Genomic DNA, 20532 nt, shown 5'->3' with positions numbered 1-20532 from the left:
TAGACATGGGAATTATTTTTACATAAAATTAGAAAGCCCAAAGCCAGGTATTGGCAGCTGTGGCTGATCTGATGGAAGGGATTTGTCTGAAGTCAAATAAAAGCAGCTGTGCCAGTGCTTTGGTTTCTGAGGTCCCTCGGCCATTTTCATGGCTTTGCCTTTGCTTCTGGGTTTCAGGCTAAATTCATCCATGATGACTTTGCATCATCTGCCTTCTTCCTTGGGATAGCTGTAGAGGGCTTCCCTGAAGATGCTTTTGTTGTTGAGGGTCATGAATATGGAGGGTTATGGTTCTGACCTGACGCTCTGCCCATTCTGGTACAAGCAGCCCCACTGACTGGGGTTGGAGGGGATGGGGAAGTCTGTGTGGTGCCCAGATCCTCTCATAGCTCTGGGCTTAAGGAATTACTGCAGGACAGGTCAGGATCCTGCAGCCTTGGCTGTGAGGATGCAACAGATATTTCTAGAAACTAGAGCAAGCTGGGTCTGAGCCGCAGACTAAAGTGCTTAATTAATGAGAGCTGTGACTTCAGCGCAGCGAGTGCTTGCTGAATGGTCCTTGTCCTCCTTTTCCTGCCCCCTGAATATTCCCTGATTTTTGCTCAAGGCTACAGCCACAAAGGTGAAATCCTAGTTTTTTTTTTTCCCATTGGCTTCTCATTTAGCAAGAAGTTTTGGTTAAAGGGGGAGGGGGGGGGAAGCAGATTAAATGGAAATGAACTTACATGCACATAGGAAAAAACACCTCCATTTGAATGAGAAATTCTTAATACCGAGGAGTTGTTTGACCTGTGCTCTACTTCTCCGACTCTCCAAGTCACTGTGAGAGTAGAAGTTTAACAGGATTAGGAATAAAAGATTCTAATAATAGCAAGTATTTTACATTTAGGATTATGATGGAAGATACCATCATTAACCTTAGCCCTAGGACCTGTTCTAACACCATTAACATCCTGACCCAGAGCTTAACACCATCCTATTTTTCTTGGTTGGTGAAATAACTTGGCTTTGTCTTAAATTTTCTTCCTTTTCTTTTTTTCTTTTTAATAACAGTAATTTAAAAGAAGTCTAACATTTGTGTTTGTTCTACGCTTTAAGGTCTTTCTGTTTTGATGTTTCTCTTTTGGGATAAGAAGCTTATGACAAGAAATGAGGGATTGTAGTCGTCGTCTTCAGGTTTGGGCAAGAGATTTAAATGCCGACAGTTTAGGTAGGTGGCCTATTTCTGCTGCAGATCAATGGTGCTGAATGCCTGACTGCCCCTTCTACTTGAAAGATCTCTTACTGTAAGTGAAGGCAAGAGCAGAAAATCATTATATAGGCAGCAAAGCAGATTTCTTTGTATTTGGGATGCCCAGTATATACGAAGTTTCCAAAATGCATGATTTGGTTTGACTATGGATTTAGGAGCAGAGCCAATGCTTTGGTTGAGACGTACATCAATTCCAGTTTGGGCTTAGAGTCCTAAAATAATGAGGGACGTTATTTTTGTTATTCGCTGTGGTAACAGATTTGCACTTTTAATTAGTCTGTGTTAAATGTTACGGAAGAAGCGGGTCATATTAGGGTGATCTGTCTTTATTGTTATCCTAATATGTTTAAAGGGAGACATGGAAGTCATGGTAATTTGTGTGATAATAACACCCTTATCTGGGCGGTCCCAAGCCAAAGGAATCACTCCATCTCATTCAGCCTTTTACTGAGTTGTATTACTTGTGTTACCATGCAATAGTACCCTATGTAAATTTGCTATCCTTTGAATGACAGTTTATTATAGCGGTGTTGCCTAGCGCCTTGTAGGTAGGCTTGTGCAGGCATCTTAAAGCTGGGTTTCTTCTTCAAAATATGCATGTTTCTCCAATATGAAAAATAAAACGTAATTGTGTGAAAATGGCATTTTTTTTCTACTGGGGAAAAGCTGACATTTGCTATGAAGTGGACTCCAAAGATCTCTAACAGTTAGTTTGGTTTTCCAAGGTCAGCTCTGTTTTGAGCTGGTTCCAGTTAGCCTCAAGTGGCATGCGGTGATCCCTGGCTAAAGAAGTTGGGCAGGTGAAGAAACCCAGTTGCTGGAGCCATTTATGTGGTGAAGAAGGAGCAGTTTTACTTACATTTTTTGTTTTAATTCCCAGTTTTGATGACTGGCAAACAAGAATTGTGAAGGACATTTGCTGTTGTAGACGCATCCAATGAGTGACGCGCCGGTTGAGGGATATTATAGGCTTAAAAGTTAGAAAACCATTGAATTCACTGAGGATTTAAGTACTTAAGATTGTCATTCTGTGACTCTCAAATGTGTCTTAAGAAATATTTGCCAGATTCTTTTTTATTTGAGTAAACCAAGAGTTTTGGCCCAGCATCAGCCTCTTAAAATTCCAAAGTATTTGTCAGAATGACAAATCTAAGTCAAGAAGCACCAACTGTCAGAGGATATTGAGCATTACGATCAGATGAAAGAGAGAACGTGTCCTACTAAGGCATGGAGTTGTGCATTTAGAGGCCTTGCTCCATCACCCTGTGTAGCAGCTCTAATAACAACCTAATGGCTGCAGAACAGTTGGACCACAGTTGTCTTACAGGCCCAAGTCAGTAAGTGCAGAAGCAATTGGGTCCAAGCCAATAGTGACCTGCATTGATGTGCTGTGCCATGTGGGCTCCTCATCCATCTCCTCTGTGTTGGTGTGTCACAGCAGAAAGTAGATGAACGAGCTGCGGATGGAGCATTTGCCTTCTTGTGTTTCTGTGCTTTTGTTGATTTGTCGCATAAATGTTATATAAATGTAGCTTTTTGTGTGTTAATATTACATACTGTTGAGGTGCTCGTGGTCCCCTCGGTGTTCAGAAGCGCTGTTTAAAAATTAACCAAGAAGCAGGTTCCACCATTTCATGGCATTACCTGGTTTAACGTGAGCACATGAATTATTCATTGTCTGTCTCCTTAAGTACCAGATCAGTGGCTTTTGCTGTAGAGGGAAGAAAAATGCATGCAGTGTAAAAAATAAGTACCCTACCAAATAATTGAGGGGGGAAAAACCAAACCCCTTGGTGTGGACTGTGGGCCTTGGGTGGCTCCTTGTGAGCAGAGGGGAACCTGGTTCGAGCTGGTGGAGCGGTCCCTGCTGTGGTGCTCATCAGAAAAACTCAGAGCATGCTCTTCTCAAACTTACCTGGGAGATGAGAGGTTGAAGCTGAATAATTTATGTATAACAAATGCTACAAAGGTCAGAAAAACAGTTCGCAGACCTATCTGTAGGAATGACTTAACTTCAGCATGGTCCATTGACGGTGGTTAGAATTGCCTCTGCGAGCAGCTGCGGTGCTTAGTGCTCATCTCTAACAGAGGTGAGGGGTTTGGTTTTCTCATCAGAGGGAGCAGTGCCTGGAAAATGTACTGTTATCGGCCCTTCCATAGCAGAGAAAGTGCCCTCCTTTAAATAGAATGGATAAAAAGGGAAATCCACAGTGCGGAGTATCAAGATTTATTGTTGCTGGCTGTGGAATAATGGAAATCAGCCCAGGAGTCAGGAAGCAAAAGGAGAGACCGGTGTCTTCCATGATGATATTAGAGCATCTGGTCTGAGCAAATGCACCTGAATAACTGCTGGAACAGTGAACTTGGGAGCTAGGTGAGAAGTCTATGCCTATATACACGTGCATGCCCAGTGGGTTGTTACTCCTTTTTATGTATTTCTTTTGCATATTTCCTTACAAGATCTCAGTTGCAGTTTTCTCCCACCTGCCAAAAGTAAAGCTGCAGTTCAGATATTTAATCTCGTAACAATTTTGTATTGGAGATGCTATCATTGAAGGAGTTTTCTCCTCTCTTTCATACTCAGCAGAGTTATTCTGCATGAAACTGTGTCTCGTCCCATTGGCTTGAAACTCTGGGATGCTGCCCACAAACTGCAGAACCTGCTCCTCAGTTTGCTAAGAGTCTGAGTAATTGGATTCAGTGAAAAGCAGGACAAATAGTGCGCTCACAGTATAACTGCTTCTCAGTAATAGACAGTATTTGTTGTGGTTTGTATCTTCTCGAACTTTCTTCCCTGTTTGACCTGTAATTTTCTTCTGGAAGAAGTTCTCTCTTCCTTCTTCCTAATTACTCTTGACCTCTATGGCTCATGAATGGGGCTCCTGATTGTCCAGCTGATTTCAGTGCTCCATGAATGTGGAGTAGTACGTCATTCCCAGCGAGCTGGAACAAACAAGGCCTTTCTCTATCCCCACGTGAAGCACTCTGTTTAAATCACACCATATGAAATATATCTCGGCAAGGTCTTCAGGCTGCAGCAGTACACAACTGCGAATTCCCATAGAGGACTGAAGCGTCCCACAAATAGTGGCAAATTTCCCACAAAGTCCTGCAAATTGCAGCAAAATTCATGGGAAAAGAGGCAGGAAATGATTTTTTCCTGCCTGGGGAGAGCTGTTGTAGAGGTCTGATCTACAGGTTCTCACAAATAGTTGGAGGAAAAATACATTTTTAATATCGCACTACGGAATAGATCTCTTTTCTTATGTCACACTTAAGGGAAAGCACTAGAAGTTTAGTATGTGTTATAGATGTTGGTTTCCACTGGTGTGATACGGCACGTTAGGTGTATGTGGTGGTACAGAACGGTGCAGGGATGCTGGATAACTCGCTCCTGTTTTACCTACAACTTGTCAGCTCCCCAAAGTGGCAGCGCTTGAACCACTGCCATCTCAAATATTAGCAGTAAGCCGTGTGTTCTTTTCATGCTTCAGTTATAAAGGGAGTATATAAATTATTTAATTGGGAGAAAGTATTGCATTAATATATTTACACTTCAAATGCATTTGCAGAATGTTGGCTCCTCCCTGGCGAGAATAATAAAGCAGCGGTGTAAAGTTGCACCGGAGGAACGCCTGCAGATTGCAAGGAGCCCTTCAGAGCAGCAGCCCCTCTTTGCCCTCTCCTAGAAGGCTGTTGCTGCTGCATTTTCGGAGTGAGATGCAGCTGCCTGCTCTACCCTTGCTGGAGCTCTGCCAGAGCCTCCTTTTCCCTCAAGAACCATGTGCTGGGTTATCCATCAGTGTGCTTTGCCTTGCTGCTCCCTTCATCTCAAGGGCAACTGCTCTCTACAGATCGCTTGTGCTATCCCAAGCTGAGTTTGGGATAATTGCCACACCGGTGCGATGTGTCTTCATCTGGCTGCCAATGTCAACTCAAAGGAATGTGCTTTCCTGAAAGCCTTCTAATTTAAGGGTATTAGAGCTTTTTGCTATCTAACTAGCACCCAAACTGGTGAGCTGCTTAGGTTTATGTTTCACAGGTACAGCAAGGAGGCTGAAGTATTTAAAACCATCCGCCTGTTTGCCTCAAAGGAGGGGGGCCCTGTTTTTTAGAATTTCATTTAATCCTTTCTGGATTTACACTCGAAGGCGATGGATTCTCAGCTGCCGTAAAAGTGCTGAAATTAGAGTCCAGATTAACCACAGAATTTAAGAATAGCGTCGACGTGGAAAGTGGTTTTGAACGAGATGTGGGTGTTTATTAGGAATGCTCTGCTGCACGAAACCTACTCTTGAGTCAGAGAGGCCACGTTTAGTGCAGGAGCGATCCATAAGGTCCAATAGGATCATGAGCATCCAGAGCTTGTTTCATTCTATGTGCTGGACCGGGAATGTGCACGGGAAGTGGCCACGTTGTGCAAACAAGGTATTGCTGGTGCTCCTGTTCCTCTGCCTGGTGGTAGAAAGTGGAGTGGCTTTGTGGAGTGATGTGAAATTGGCTGTGTTGTGTCTCACTGATTTAATTAGCAACTTGCATCCAAACTGGGAAGGAGAAGATAAAGGGAGAAGGGTGGTGAGGACCAGCCAGCCTGGTTTGTAGGCACCAACTGACAGGGCTCTGCCTTGAACCTGACACCTTGCCCTGGTGGGGTGGGAGCACACAGTGCTCTGTGTGGGTTTGCACAACAGCTCTGTTAGGATTCAGAGATGATTGGTGCTCTCCTCCTGTACTTTCTGCTCCGTTTTCTTGCATTGTTCTTTGCCTTCTGTTGGGCTGGGTCTAGGCAGGTAAATAAGACACACATTTTGTACGTGTTGGTTCCTGTAGGAAGCGATTCACATTTAGAGCAGCCACCCAATAGAATAAAGTCAAAGTAGCAAGAAACCAAGGCAGAACCACTCTATTGAGTGTGAATTTGCTGAACAGTATTGGACACTGCAGGTTTCACGTGCTGCCTTGACATAGAGGTGCTTTGTTGGCAGGGTGCTCTCCTATTCCTGCTTAAGCAACAAGGGGACTGTCAGCAGCTCTTAGCAGCTTTATTGCATGCATTGTTTTACGTCTGTCTACTAAAAATAGTCACGAAAACTCCTCAAAATAAATAAAAAATCAAACCAGGCAAATCTCCTCCCCAAAGCCCGAAGGAGATGGAGGTGCTGTTGATGCCTTCTTAAAAGAATAAAGATGTGTGAGAAAAGCGCACCAGGCATTATGAAAGAATGCCCCTCTGTCTGTGTGCTGTTACCAGGAGAACAGCAGCCTCCCCTGGCAGCTCTGAGCTTCCTGAAAGGTGTTACAGCTTTGCCTCAGAGGTCTCGTATCCAGGATAACAGTGATTTACCTTATTTACTCGGGCCTGACCTACCCTTTCGTATAGTGCTCCTTCACTTAGTCAGCAAAATGGATGCCAGATATTGTTCTCCTGCAGGAAGTTCTTCCTGGAATCCTGCAGCAAACCAAAGGCTCAGGCAGTGGGAAAATGAAAATAAGGTCAACTTTCCCTTAGGACTAGAGAAAGCAAGAAGTACACTGACACCAATTGAGAGCTCCTTCCCAGAAAAGTAGAAGCCACAAATACAGCCAGATTACACAAACTGGCTCGCGTGTAACTGTTTCTTGCCACTCTCCTTTCAGGCTGAATTTCATTGAGCCTGAGTTTAAAACAGGGGGAAAGAGCGATTTATTTCTGCATAAGATTTGCTAGGAGTTGTTGGTCTGTGAATGGTGTTGTTAAGCTGATGGTAAATGACTGAATATTCCTGGTGGCTGCTCTGGCTGGAAACCATCTCAGAAGTCATGTAGCAGGAAGGATGCTCAACCTACAGCTGTGTCAGGACCAGAGCATTGCTGTGTTGGGGGTATTCATAACCCTTCTCACTTGATTTGACCTCAGTTTCCAGAAATTGTGAATCATAGCTTTGTGAAGATGGTAACGCTAAGGCAAAGAAGCAGTCACACGTGTTTTATAGGAGCGCTTGCTGAGCGTCAGTTTGTCAGAGGTGCCTCTTCTTTGCAATTATCTTCACATTCTGAAATCTGGAGAAATCTTTGTGTCTGTTCTATAAGGCTGAGATTACCAACAAGTTACAGACTGGTGATAAAGGGCACAAAGATGAGGACAGGAGTGCTATGGAGCTTGGGCAATAGCAAGTGACAGAGCTGAAGAGTTACCAAGAAATGTTGCAGAGAAACAAAGGATGTGGTCTTGGGGTCTCCAGAGAGAATGGTTATTTTCTTATATTCTGTTCCTATTATTACTTTCATTTTGTTCCAGGGAGATTTTCAGCAACTTGTGAAATAGTGTTTGGGGCCGTCTGTCCATCAGTTAAACTCACACAGCTCTTGGACTTCACTTGGGGCTCTGGTGGGCATCTGAGGGCAGGATTCCACCTTTGGTGACCGGTTTCCCAGCCCACAAGTTGTGTAAGCATATACTTGCACGCAAATGCAAGAACCCCAAAGCGACTGCATTAACCTCTCATTAACTCCTAACGCAGTGGGGATGCATCTGTTAGGAAGCACTGAGGAAAACATCCATTCGAGGTTGTTTTTATCCCCTATGCATCATAATCATAACTCCTTGTATTCATCGAACCAACAAGCACACACAGTCTGTGTAACAGCCACCAGATCCCATGTGAGGTACGTTTCAATTTTACGGTAAATTTCCTGTTTTATGGATTCCTTTCTGAAAAAACTCCTCTCAGAATTCTCAGAAGGGATACGAACTTTCCTTAAAGCACCACAAATTGCTGCCCTGCCAGTAGTATTCTGCTTTAGTCCTTCCTTCAGCTTTACTGTTGGTCTTACTGATTGTTTTTTATTGCTTCTCGAATGCTTTATTTCCAGTTTGCATGCTTCTCATTAGGGCTGCTATTTTTGGGTCGCCTTAAAATATATCTTTTACTGCATTCAGCTAATTACATGGAACTTCTTCAGATGTGAGAATACATCTTATTTACAAAACCCCCCTCTGATCAGGCATTAGTTAAAATACATGCGCAGGATATTACAATTTGAAGTGTGCAAGGCATTTGTGTTTTAATTAAAATCTTGGAGGAGAAACTTGTTCACATGAATAACTAGCCGGATTTTTAGCAGGTTGTATAAATGGTGACAAATTACATCTTTGTATTCAGGAAGAGTGTGGAGTTACTTGGTGAAAATCGCTACATATGTTAAATCTTTTCAGTGTCTGCTATAAATATTAAAGATATGTGGGTATGAAATTACGAGAGTGCAAACGACCCAAGAGTAATTAAAATACTTGATCTGCTTCTGTTTGCTGCAGTGAAGCAGCCTGGTTCTCGGGCCTCTCTTTAGAACAAAGCGAGAAGTGGGAAGGAGAGAAGAACCAAGTGCAGTACTTGTAACTTCTTGGGGCGGCATCAGTGATTGGGGTGTAGTGGGGCAGGATGGATGGAAGAAAACCATTGCAAACCTTTGGGGGCGATGCTTGCTTCATAACCTGGTGTATGTGAGGAGAGACCTGCCTGATACGTGTTCTGTAAAGGTACTGCATGGTTATATTCATAGAATCACATCATGGCCTGGGTTGCAAAGGCCCACAGTGTTCATCCAGTTCCAACCCCCTGCTGTGTGCAGGTCACCAACCAGCAGCCCAGGCTGCCCAGAGCCACATCCAGCCTGGCCTTGAATGCCTGCAGGGATGGGGCATCCACAGCCTCCTTGGGCAACCTGTTCCAGTGTGTCGCTACCTATATTGGTGTGGTCTACTGCAGGTTTGTTCTATACATCTATTTTATGGACGTCTTCATTCTGTGCAGGAGTTTGTCTTGCTGTAAATATTTAAAGTTTTACCTCAAGGCAGAGGTGCTGCTGCAGGTAGTGCTCACAAGTAGCATGCTGGTATTTTGGGGGTTAGTGCTATCTTAGCTACTAGGACAAGAGCACTGGGAAATTCATGGATTTCCCTGGAAAATTTAATGTTTCTATGATTGTGTGTTTGTGCACTTGGTGTAGCTTGAGAAACTAGGACTGCTGGCACGAAACCGGCTTTTGGGAAAATAGGGAGCTTTCAAATTCAGTTATATCTGCTGAGGAGACTTCTTAATTATTGGTGAACCTCTCATGCTTGCAAAAATACCCTAATATGTCTGTCTACAGTAAAAGTGCTCATCTTCAAAAATGACACCTCTATTAAATTAACTTGTTTCTGCTAGCCTCTTGTTTACTTGTGGCTGCTTTCACTGTATCACAGAATGCCAATAATGGAGATGACTTACGTCATCTCCTTCAACATGTGCTCTTTGATGTCTTCTTATCCCATATGTACAGGAAGGATTTGGGTCTTGTGATTTAGGTCTAGTTTGAAAGAGATGAGTCTTGCCTTTTGCTTGTGTGGTGCTATGAACTCTAGCTTTGTTTGTATTGAGAACTTCTAATTGCAAATTGGAAGTAACTAGAGCAGCAGGTAGCTTCTTGCTGGGAAACGTTGTATATTCAATCATAGAACCATAGAAGCAAATTAGAAGTTTAATTTATGGGTATATAGTTTAAAAAAAAAATCAATTGGAAAGCTATTATAGGGGTAGTTCCCAGGGTTTGGGGCATCTTCACACAGTGGCTCTTTATTGCTTTAATGAGTTTTTGAACGCTTCTTATTATTGAAGTACCACGTGCCCCATAGGCAGAACCAGTAGTGTGAACATGGAGATTTACTTTGTTATAGTGCCTTATTTTCTCTAATAGACGTCTGCTATCTCATCTTACTCAGACTTCTAGCTCTCTGGCAGGCTTGTGACTGTACAGAATTTGTTAGTGCCTTTTGCTCTGTAAAAATATCCTTTTGACTGCTCCCAAATACGTGAAGAATACAGGAAGAATCTTTCCTGATTGATGCAAGTTTCCTCACCTCAAAGTGAAAGGTGTTTCCAACTTGCTCTAGCTGCAGTGCTTCAGTGTGGTCACTCTCTGCATGGATGCTGAAGGAAGGGTTGCAGCCACTTGGTGCATGTTTCAAGTGGGAGGTCAGGGAGTTTTTTTGGTTGCAGGAGGCACAGAGCTGATCCCAGCACCAAAAGGTTCAACCTTGCTTTGCTTTTTCTTGTTGATATACGTGTAGTCAGCACTCTTATCCTGCGTGACAACACCCTATTGGCAGTGCTTCCCTTTGATCAGAAGTTGCCCCGAGGATGCAGGAGCATTTAATGTTTGAGCACTACCTTGGGAGCCTATTGAGTCTTCAAAAGTCAAACTGCAGCACTAAGAGTGAACTCCAGATGAAAACCATGGGACGTTAAAGCTGGAAAAAAACACTTAATTTCTGCAGCATCTGATATGCTGCTTCTCCAGGTGTAAATGTGGAAAAATCATCTCAGCATTTCTGTAAGGATTTCCACCGCTCAAATGAGTTATTTGGTCCTCTGCTGCCTTCCAACCTTGTGCATTTGCAGCCAAACTAGGCAGAGCCCTTCTCCTTCACTGCTGACTCTGTGATGATCTTCAGGGGTGGGTTCCTCATACTTTGTGCACTCGGGGAAAGGAAGTGGTGGCCATGGGGGGATGCAGGAGCTTCCTCTTCCTGCTGGTCAGCTGCTTTCTTCCCGCGTTGGCCACTTTCCCAACAGGCTGCTAAAAACCCAAAGAGTGCTGGCTGGAGTCCTGGCCTCATTAAAACCTATGCCAAACCTCCCATTGACTGCAGGGCTCTGGCCCAACTCATCCAACGATCTCACTGCGTTGTTTATGGGATTGTTCCATTGGGTTTTCTCAGGCAATGTTTGGGCGGTTTGGAGCTTTCCTCCCCTGTGAGCAGGAAACTGGCTCCAAGCAGAGCTGGTAATCAGGCAGCACTTGATCAGTTTTAGCACAATATCTTTATTAATTGGACCAAAACAGGGCTCAGGACTTCCTAGAAGTCCTAGAAGCTGCTTTGTTTAATTTTCCTTATGCATGAGGCTGCACTGTGCAGTGCTTCCTGCAATATGATTACGTGTACATCAGAAAGCTAATGGACGTGGTAGGAGAACACCCAGGGAAATGGACTTCCATGGAAGTTGCTTTAACAGAGGGGAGGGGGGAAAAACATGACTGATGGATAGTGATCTCAAACAGTACTGTATATAGGGGCAGTATTGACACTGCTGGAAGGGTCGTATTTATTTTAATAGTACTTGATGCAAGAAATAGTTAAAAAGCAGGTTTTATAAATTAAGCCTGTGTCTAGGAAGAGTAAAGTGCCTCATTTTGTATTCCAAGTTTCACAAATGCATTTTTTTTTTTTTTAATTATTATTTTTTTGCTGAGGAAATGGGAGGATTTTCATTTGGACGAGGCCATTTATTTGGACTTGCTTGGTGCCGTGTGCAGTAAAAACCAGGCAAATAGAAACATAAAACAAACGATGATGCGAGGCGAAAGAATCCTGAAGTAAAAAAGATTCAGGCTTGATTTGGAAGTGGCTCACTCTGTGGTCCCTCTGACCTCAAGCACAACAGAAAAGCACATTACTGAAAACCACGAAAAAGCAAATAACACTCTTGGCCAGTGCCAATGAGGGATGCGATCCTGCCCGTGGGCAGCCTCAATGACTGGAGGTTGTGTCCCCGCGCTCTGCTGTTTGCAGTGGTAGTGGCTCAAGCGCGTTGGAGAGCTGATGCGTGCCCCTTGATTCTTGTGTAGCAAAGGGTAAAATCCGTTCTACTTGCTAATGTATTTTTGATACTACAGAGTGAGACTCTGTATACCAGAGCTTTGGTTTTGTAGGATCCGTTCTGAGCCTTGCAGCGCGAAACAGGGAGGAGAAGGGAGACTGTGCAACGCACAGGAATCCCTCTGCACGTATTCTTATCATCCCTTTATACAGGAGGGGAAAAAAAAGCCATGTGGGAGAAATGACTTCATAAATTTAATAAACAGTTCAAAGTCTCCTGCAGGACTTCTCATACTATGCATGTTTTTCATTGTTCTTTAATGAGTAAATGACCCGTTAATGTGCATGAGAACGTATCAGAAGCACATGGCACTGAAGAAGCTTGGGTGGTAGTAGATTTGATCAAAGATTTTCAAATCTGACCCCAAGTATTTGATGAAGAAGATTAGCATGGAGACAATTTACCAAACAAATACAGCATTAAGAGCCAAGAGACAGGCTAAGGGAATTGAAGGCTCCAGATTGCCCACATAAAGAATATCGTTAAACATAAAGAAAGCAAAGCCAGGATGAATGTCTGGGATGTGGAGTGCCATGCAACTGGACTTCTGTGGCTGATTGGTCCTTTTTAATGCTCTTTTTAACATAGCATGCAAGACTTTTGTTGTTTAATTATATATATGTAACACACACATACGTACATATATATCTATATATATCTCTCTATATAGATAACACGTATATAAAAGTTGTGCCTGCAACCTGGGTTCTAACAGTGTTACTCCAAGCATTTAAAAAGATTTCTGGACCAGAATTGGTTAATTAGTGCTTTGTGTTACACTGTGTTACATATGACCCAACCAGAGATAAAAAGGTTTAAAGGTCTCTTGTAACCCTGCAATGCCATTTGTAACACAAAAATAACCCCCTTTCATTACTGGCATGCCACTGTAGCAGGCAGGTTATTTTTTCCCTTCGCTGCAATGAGGGCAGCTTTTGCATCAGAAGAATTCTTGGCAAATTAATGCGCTACCTCTTGGGCTAATTAAATTAGAAAGGATCAAAAATACAGAGCAGCTTTTGTGGTGGACACAATGTTGTGCTTCATGCATCTTGCTCAGAGAGGAATTTCTGCCATTTAGCCCCTTTTTGCCTCTAGCAGCGTTCTGGACTCTCTAACACAGTCAAGTTCCTAATTTGCCTCAATGAGAGAGAATTATTAACTGATAATAAGAAAAGGAGCATTCACAGCTCCAGGCTGGGCTGCGTGGAGCAGGGTGAGCTGCGCAGCACCTGAAGCGCATGCAATTTTTATTAATTCCTGCCTAAAACAACGCATTCAGGAGTAAAATTGCTGTTCAAATGGCAAAAACAATTATGATTTTGATTCTTAGCTTTGGAAAATGTGAACCGCTTTATCTCGGATCCAGCTTAGCTTAAACTGATAATGAGTTCACCTTTCCTTACGCCCGCGCCGAGTGATTTTGTTGGTAGCAAGTGCATTGCATTCTGAAGTCGGTTCCACTTAAACTGATTGTTCTCCTGTTCAGAAACATTTCTGAAAGCATGGGAAAAAAAAGTGCGCTTTTTCATTTGAGCTTGCAACTTAAATGGTACAAGTGCATTTTCTCATTGTAAACAACAATTGCATTGGTCGGTGAGAAGGGTCTGTACGATAAAGGGCGTTAAGCTGTACCTGGGATAATGCAGAACGATAAAGCAGGGATGTGCGTGGATGGGCATAAGCTCACAGTGGGCTTTTCTCTTTGTTTTTTCTTGTCCCTCCCCTCCTGACAGGACATTTCTTGTTAACGTGGAGATATGTGTTTTGACAGACAGCCCCATCAGAGTTGGGCTGGACTGCTCTCCTCTTCCAGATGTAATTAATGGCCCCAACCACGCAGGCACACGGGGCCTGCTCTGCCTGCACTTAGGCATGGAAATTGTATTAAAGCTAGCAGGAGTTGGCTGGGTAGGCAAAACAGGATGAAGACCCTGCATTTAAAGTTCAAACAATAATTCCTTGTCCAAGAACCGCTAAACTTTCTCCTCTTTCAAGATACTGAAACCTCTGCTGCTTTTTTCCTATGTGGATGCTGACCATAGAAAAAACAATATGTTGTTGCCCCGATGGTTTCCCTCACTGCCATACCAGAGTCTGTTGAACTTTCAAGTATCATCTGCATCTGCTTTATTTTTTATTTCAACCATACACGCTTTTATACGTGCCTGAAAAAAAGAAATTCAAAGATCTTGAAATAGGAAGGAGGGCATGCATGCAAGTTACAGCAGCCCCGGGGTAACGGTATCTCACTCACTAATGATTCCCATGGAGTTTGAGGCTGGTTAGTCTCTCATTTTTCTTTTCAGAGAAGTAAAAGGATGCTGTTGAAATAGTTTATATTTCGTTGGCAAACTTTGCATCTTCTCAAATAATTTTTTTTTTTCCTTTTTCTTTTGGCACGTGTTTACTTTGGATGAGGGAGGAAAACCAAAACAAAACACGTGGTAACACGTGAAAATCCTGAATGTTAGTAATGTATTTATTTTGCAGGGGACGAATCGATATGTGGCAGATGAAGTCTGTATGGCTCGTGATGGCTGACTTCTACCTGCTGATGCAACGAACAGCACCTGGGGGCCTGCTGGTGTATGGCCAGTGTTGTGCTGTGCAGTAACCATATGCTTGTAGACAACCTGCTCCCAGGAGAGCTGCCGAGTCGATAGGTGAGAAAGAGGGGGGGAAAAAAGAGAAGACAGCAACTTTCCAGCTTTTGCATTTAGAATCGTTTCAATGTTTGACTCCCATATTCTTGCTGCTATAGAAAAAGCAGATTGAAGGAGGAAAAAAAAAAAGCATGAAAAAACCGTGGAGCCCAAAATTGTTTCTGTGAGTGACCTTTGCAATGAAATGTTCGAAGGTGGGAGAGCATGACTTGTGGTTTGTAATGTTTTCTTTTAATGTGGTACTGACTGAACCCTATAGACTGCTGAGGAGCTTCAAGTCCCTGTTGTTGTGCTCACACTCTGAATAGTGTGTTTGGGGGTGTGTTTAGTTCTGTGATGAGAGGAAACATGAAAACAGGAGCATGCCATGCAGGGCTTGAGCTCAGAGCCTGTGAACTAAAGGAATATATTGGTGGTAGATGATACCTGAGCAAGGCCATGGTGTTGGGAGATGGTACCATGGTGGGAGGCTGCAGGTCTGTGTGGTTGTAGCAGGCAGCTGCTATGGAGCGCTGAGCTCTTGCAGAAATCAGATGATAAAATAATTCATTCGTCGTCTGTCATGTTGAAAGATCTTAGAAGAACTGTGTCACAGGCTGATCGGGTGAGTCACACGAGAAGAATGTTCTTTCTGTGTATCTGAGAATGGGCAGAAATAGTTTTATAGCATGGCTGTTGGCATGGGAGGGCCGTGGACTCCACGCCAACTGGAAGAGTCTCCAGAGACAAGCAGGCACTGTTTTGCTGCTGGATTAGGAAGCTGTAGATAACTCAGGAGCCACTTTTTGCTGCACCAAAATGGGTCATTGACATGGCCTGCTCATTTGCTGGCAAAAGAGATGACTTCAAATATTTCTGGCTGCTTAGAGAGGATTAGCGAGGCTTTTACAGCATGCTGTGGTGGAATACAGGCATGAATAAAAGGCAAAATAGAACTATAAACACTCATCTCTTAACTAGGACTGAGAAATATATTTTACCAAATGATTTGAGGGCGGTAGTGAGCTCTCAAATCTGTAGTAGTCTTTTGAAATATTATTTCCTGTACAGTCAATGCAGCAACCTGAAAGGTAGAAAGAAGATCTGATTTTGCACTTAGGCAGGAGAAAAACCTGTGTGTTTCAAGCAAAACTGAAAGCTTTTTCTTTAGTCATTACAAAAAGTGAAACTCCTGACTTTGCGTTTATGTATTTACGTGAAACAGTTTTGTGGAAGCATCACTTTCAATTTCTAGAGTTTTAGCAGGAAAATGGGGAAATTTGGAAAAAGGGAAGGTCTGATGGCAAATAATTTATAGATCTTACTAAGCACTATTTGCCAAGAATTTCCACATCCCACGGATGATAATGTGGCTTTCTGAATGAGTAGGTGACTTCTACTAATGCAGGACTGGACATGAAAATCACCTCAAGCAGTATCCCGTATACATGGAGACTAATTAGAGCCTGGGTAGGTTCTGATTGCTTTTATAGTCTGTGATGTGAAATGAGCTGCTTTTTTGGTAAAGAAGGCGTGTAAGGGATTCACATCACCAAGTGTTTCCAGGCATCCTGTTTACCAGGGCTTGTACTTGGGTACATCTACATGCTCAGCTGACTGCATTGCCTTTGGTGGCTGTGATGCATTATTATTGGACACCAGTGATTTAAATACAATATTGCTCACATCAAATGATCATTAATTCAGAAACGTACCTTGTTGCCTGTACTTCTGGTTGGACTTTGTGGGTGATGAGGCTCGTGGTTTTAGGCCCTTTGATGCTTAGATTTGTGCCTAAGATTAAATGTCTTGTTTGTTTTGCTGTTCCTCTGTTACTTAATAAGATCCGCAGCTTCCAGACTAGTTTGAGAAGTAGGGGCTGCATAAAGAGAGAGATTCCGCAAACATGTTGCAACTGTGTATGTTGTTCTGTTGCAAACGTAACACCAACGTGTAGGAAAATGAGTCTAAATTATGTAAGAAGTCATCTCTCTGTATGGAAAACTTAAGTTTTTTTCCATCTCCCTTTTCCATTTGGTAGATCTCAATGAGATGTGGGAGGCTGGGAGTCCTTCCTCACTCAGAGCTGCAGATGGTCCCTGCTGCAGGACCAAGCACCTCCTGTAGTGCTTCAGGCTGGCTTCTCCTCTTCTGGGGAGGCCTCGTCCCTGTTGTTGATGTCTGTTTGCTGTCCCCTTAGATACACAAACTACTGCATGCTTTTAAAGCAAAACCAGTTTGGCACTGATGATTCACGCCATGCAGTTCTGCCCAGTGATTCTTTTCTGAGTTCCACCCCCCCTCGAGAAATCTCATTTACTGCCAGTTGAGATGTTTCTGAGCAGTACTTGTTATAACCTTTTCAGTGGGTGCTCCCTTTCCCTCGCATGCTGCATTGGAGACACAGGTTTGAATTCACACTCCTCTTAACGTGGAGGTCAGTAGTGGAAAAATGCTCTACATTGGGAAGGATGGCACTTGATGGTACTCAAGGACCCCAGTATGGCTTGAAGGACTCTGAGTCTTGAGGAAATCTGTCAGCTTTCTCAGCTCTTTTCTTTTTCCTTGTGATCAGAACTTTTGTTCCCAGCCAAATGGCATTTGATGACGTAAATTGCCGTAAAGGGAAATTCATTCCACGGATCTGCTCTCGGATCCTATTGCAGGTTCTGGATTGCACTGGACTGTACATCTGTATCTGAAATGGTGGAGTTCCAGGAAGACCATAGCAGGGAACGCTGCCACTATTTCTGAACTGATGTTTTTCACAAGGTTGTTTTTGCTGCTTCCTTTGGGCAGCCTCAATCTCTAATTCGGGAAGTCACACAGTTTACAAATCACTTCAATTTCTAGATGAACGAAGACTACAGAGAAAATGACGGTGTCCCAGTTCCCCATTTTGCATCATTTTTGAAGTTTTTCTCTCTCTGAAATTGCTAATAACAGATGCTTGAATTCTAGTCAAGTGAAAAATTCCAATTGATTTCAAAAGAGGTTGGATTGTATCCTAGCATCAGTTTGGCACCTATGAAAATACAAACATATGCAAGGGCTTCACTTTCAACTGCACTCAAAAATAATATTAAAAAAAATTAAATAATAAATCTAACGGCAAAATTCTGAAGCTGCTTATTTAGAGGGGAAAAAAAACCTCTTCAAAATGTACAAAAGTTTCTGATAGGAAATTTAAGTTATTGCTTAACGGCTTTGAATGTCAAGTACATCTGAAAACTTGAATGTAGGCCATGATGTCTGTTTGTCAAAGGAATTGCCTTTGATCTTATCATCCCGCTTTCTGTGGCTTTTAAGTTCAGTAATACTTGGTTCTGAAGACATCGTACTTTGGCTTGGGATTCCCTTGTATATGTTTGATTTGGGTTCAGTCTTGGGCTGTTCTGTTCTAGTTGGGCTCGAGCATATGGTTTGATTTTACGTTAACTTACAGCATTTCTTACACATGTCCATTACTCATTCACCACGCAAGTTCAATAAAATCATGGCATCTTTTATTTTTTTTATTTAAGGCTGACAAAGAAGTCATACTAAAAACCAATCTAGGAAATTACTTCATTGTCAAAATTATTTCCTCTGATCATTTCCATGCTTTAATTTTATATTATTCTTTCTGGAGCTGTAGCGGAGGACTTTTACCAGTGGAATGAACGAGAAAATGACATCATAGTAAAATGTCATGTTTTTTCAGCTCTTAGATGGCTGAACTACAATTAATCAAAATCGGTGTGATTTTTATGAAGTGATATGACCAATAGTTTAGAATTTTAATTGGTACCTGAAACGTCTCTTCTAAGGCATTAACGTTTAGAAATGGCCATCGCACGTTGCTAACACCCAGAGTAGCCCGAGCCGTGTGAAATGCTGAATACAACGGGGTTAAAAGATGCCTATTTTTCTTTGCTCTGTCTGAGAGGTTGTTGTAACCCTGCAAAGATAGCTCCTTCCATTTGAAGCTGCACGGAGCAGAGCATGGGATGGCAGCCTGCCAATTAGTGATCCATTTTCTCAGCAACCCGGTTTGAGGCAATGCCAACCAGTCACATACATCTTATCTTCAGCATCATCGTGCAGTCTCGTAATTCGTGCAAAATTATGTTTGACGTTAAATTATAAACCCTTAGTGTAATAATAAAAAAAAAATAAATAACCCCTAAAAGCAAATTAAAAATTATGTTTTCACTGGAGCAGGTTATAAGCCCACTAGAAATGTGATCTGTAGTCATCAGTCTATGGGCAAAATTCCATTTCTCAAGGCTTTTTTTCCTCTTTAGTGGGGGGAAAAAAGAAGCTGTAATTCACAAAATGAAGTTTATTTAGTCCAGGATATCTTATTTTTTTTCTTTAAGGCGGTTAATAGTAGCTTTCTTTCTTTTTTCGCTGTCACACATCCAAACTAATGTAGTGTGGCCCCTTGTGATGTCCCAGCGTTACCAGCTGCAGGTTTTGGGGAGAAAATCTTCATCCTCCTTCCAAGATGTGATGCAGCACCGTGTTTCCCGATGTCTCCTACTGACTCAGAAGTAACCATTGATCTGTAAAGGTTGAGGAGAAGACTGAAAGGTTGGTTGAAAGAAGAGCTCAATGGAGAGGGACACCATTTATTTTCACAATGACTTTGGTTTATTACAGCTTACCGACATCATCGCATACGTGTTGTGTTATTTTCCCTTCTGGCCTTAGCAATCTGTTTTCCAACAAGTCTGTGGTGTTGGAGTACTACTTATTCTAAGAAACATTTTAAAACATAGAAAACTTCTATCTAACAACTCTGGTGATCTCTGCATATTTGAAATCCTAGGCCAAGTTCAGCCCTTTGCTGTTCTGTTGGTATCATCTGTAAGGAAGAATTCATGAGTCTTAAAGAATTAAAAAAAATTAGTGCTATTTCAGTGGATGACACGTAAGGTACAATTTTATGAAGTCTGGCTTTACAAGTTTTTTTATTAAAAGGTAATTAGTGTGAAGATTTCTGAAGAGTTTAAGATTGTTTACATGCCGAGTTTTTCTCATTAATTGGAATTCAAGCTTCAGTGAAAACGGCTTCAGGAATAGTTCAGTGCCCAAATATATGAGAATAATGCAAAGTTGCTTAAGATCTGACTTTTGCTTGTTTTGCAGAGTAGGCTTCAGTTTTAGATCACAATGTAGATAATTACTTGACACCTCTATGTTCATACTTAACACCTGTTATTTGGAACGCCAGAGATATATTCATGTTCATTTGGTGGTATAATGCACTGAAAGGGATGAATCACTGCTAATTAGGATTATATCTACTTCTATCTGTAGACCAGAACATCAAGAGTGGGAGAGTATCCATTCAACTGCAGATCTACCTGAAGCATGCCTCTCTCTCTGCTGTCTGGTCATTGCCCAAGGGAAGACTGCAGTTTAGGATAAGCTCTGCTCTCCAACAAACTTATCACGTGTGGGGATGATGTCTCTGAGGTTGTGCCCCTGCAAGACCATGCACTTTACCACGCTGAGTCCAAGAGAAGACTTCCAAGTGATTGCCAGGTAACTCCAAATGCTTTCGTATCTTCTAGTGCCAAATTAATTCCGGTATTGGAAATTAATTTCCTAGCATGTTTGGGGAATAAAGAGGTGAATTAATTACTGTAGGCATCGTGATACCATCCGAAGTCTGCTGTTTGTTATTGGTTCAGATTGGCACGAAACCGGTAGTAATTGGGTTCTGCTTCTTTATCATTCAAGAGCTCTTTTACATGACAACACGATATACACATCTCCAAGGGATACCTCTGGCACTTCCACCGCTCTCATTTCTTTGCACACCCTTGTTCATTATTGAAACTTGGAACCAAAGCAGGATATGGGGAGGTCTGTCCGTCTGCTTTATTTCACCTAAGCAAACTCTACGCTCCCTTGTTAGCACAGGAAGCATTTATGAAAGTTGTTTAAAGAGCAATTGCTCTTCACC

General features: G+C 42.4%; 1 long non-coding RNA gene across 1 annotated transcript in view; it reads left to right on the top strand.

Moving 5' to 3' along the window:
• The window catches only part of LOC140255186 (uncharacterized), a 52579-nt gene extending 32573 nt beyond the window's left edge, over positions 1-20006 (top strand). The window contains exons 2-4 of the long non-coding RNA XR_011904426.1: positions 18994-19151; positions 19390-19496; positions 19881-20006. This is a non-coding gene — a long non-coding RNA (uncharacterized lncRNA). The remainder of the gene's footprint in view (positions 1-18993; positions 19152-19389; positions 19497-19880) is intronic.
• Positions 20007-20532: the final 526 nt, after the last annotated feature.

Source organism: Excalfactoria chinensis, chromosome 7 (genome assembly GCF_039878825.1).
Source record: "Excalfactoria chinensis isolate bCotChi1 chromosome 7, bCotChi1.hap2, whole genome shotgun sequence".
Lineage (NCBI taxonomy): Eukaryota > Metazoa > Chordata > Aves > Galliformes > Phasianidae > Excalfactoria > Excalfactoria chinensis.
Note: the sequence above shows the minus strand (reverse complement) of the source record. Positions and strands in the feature narration are given on the sequence as shown.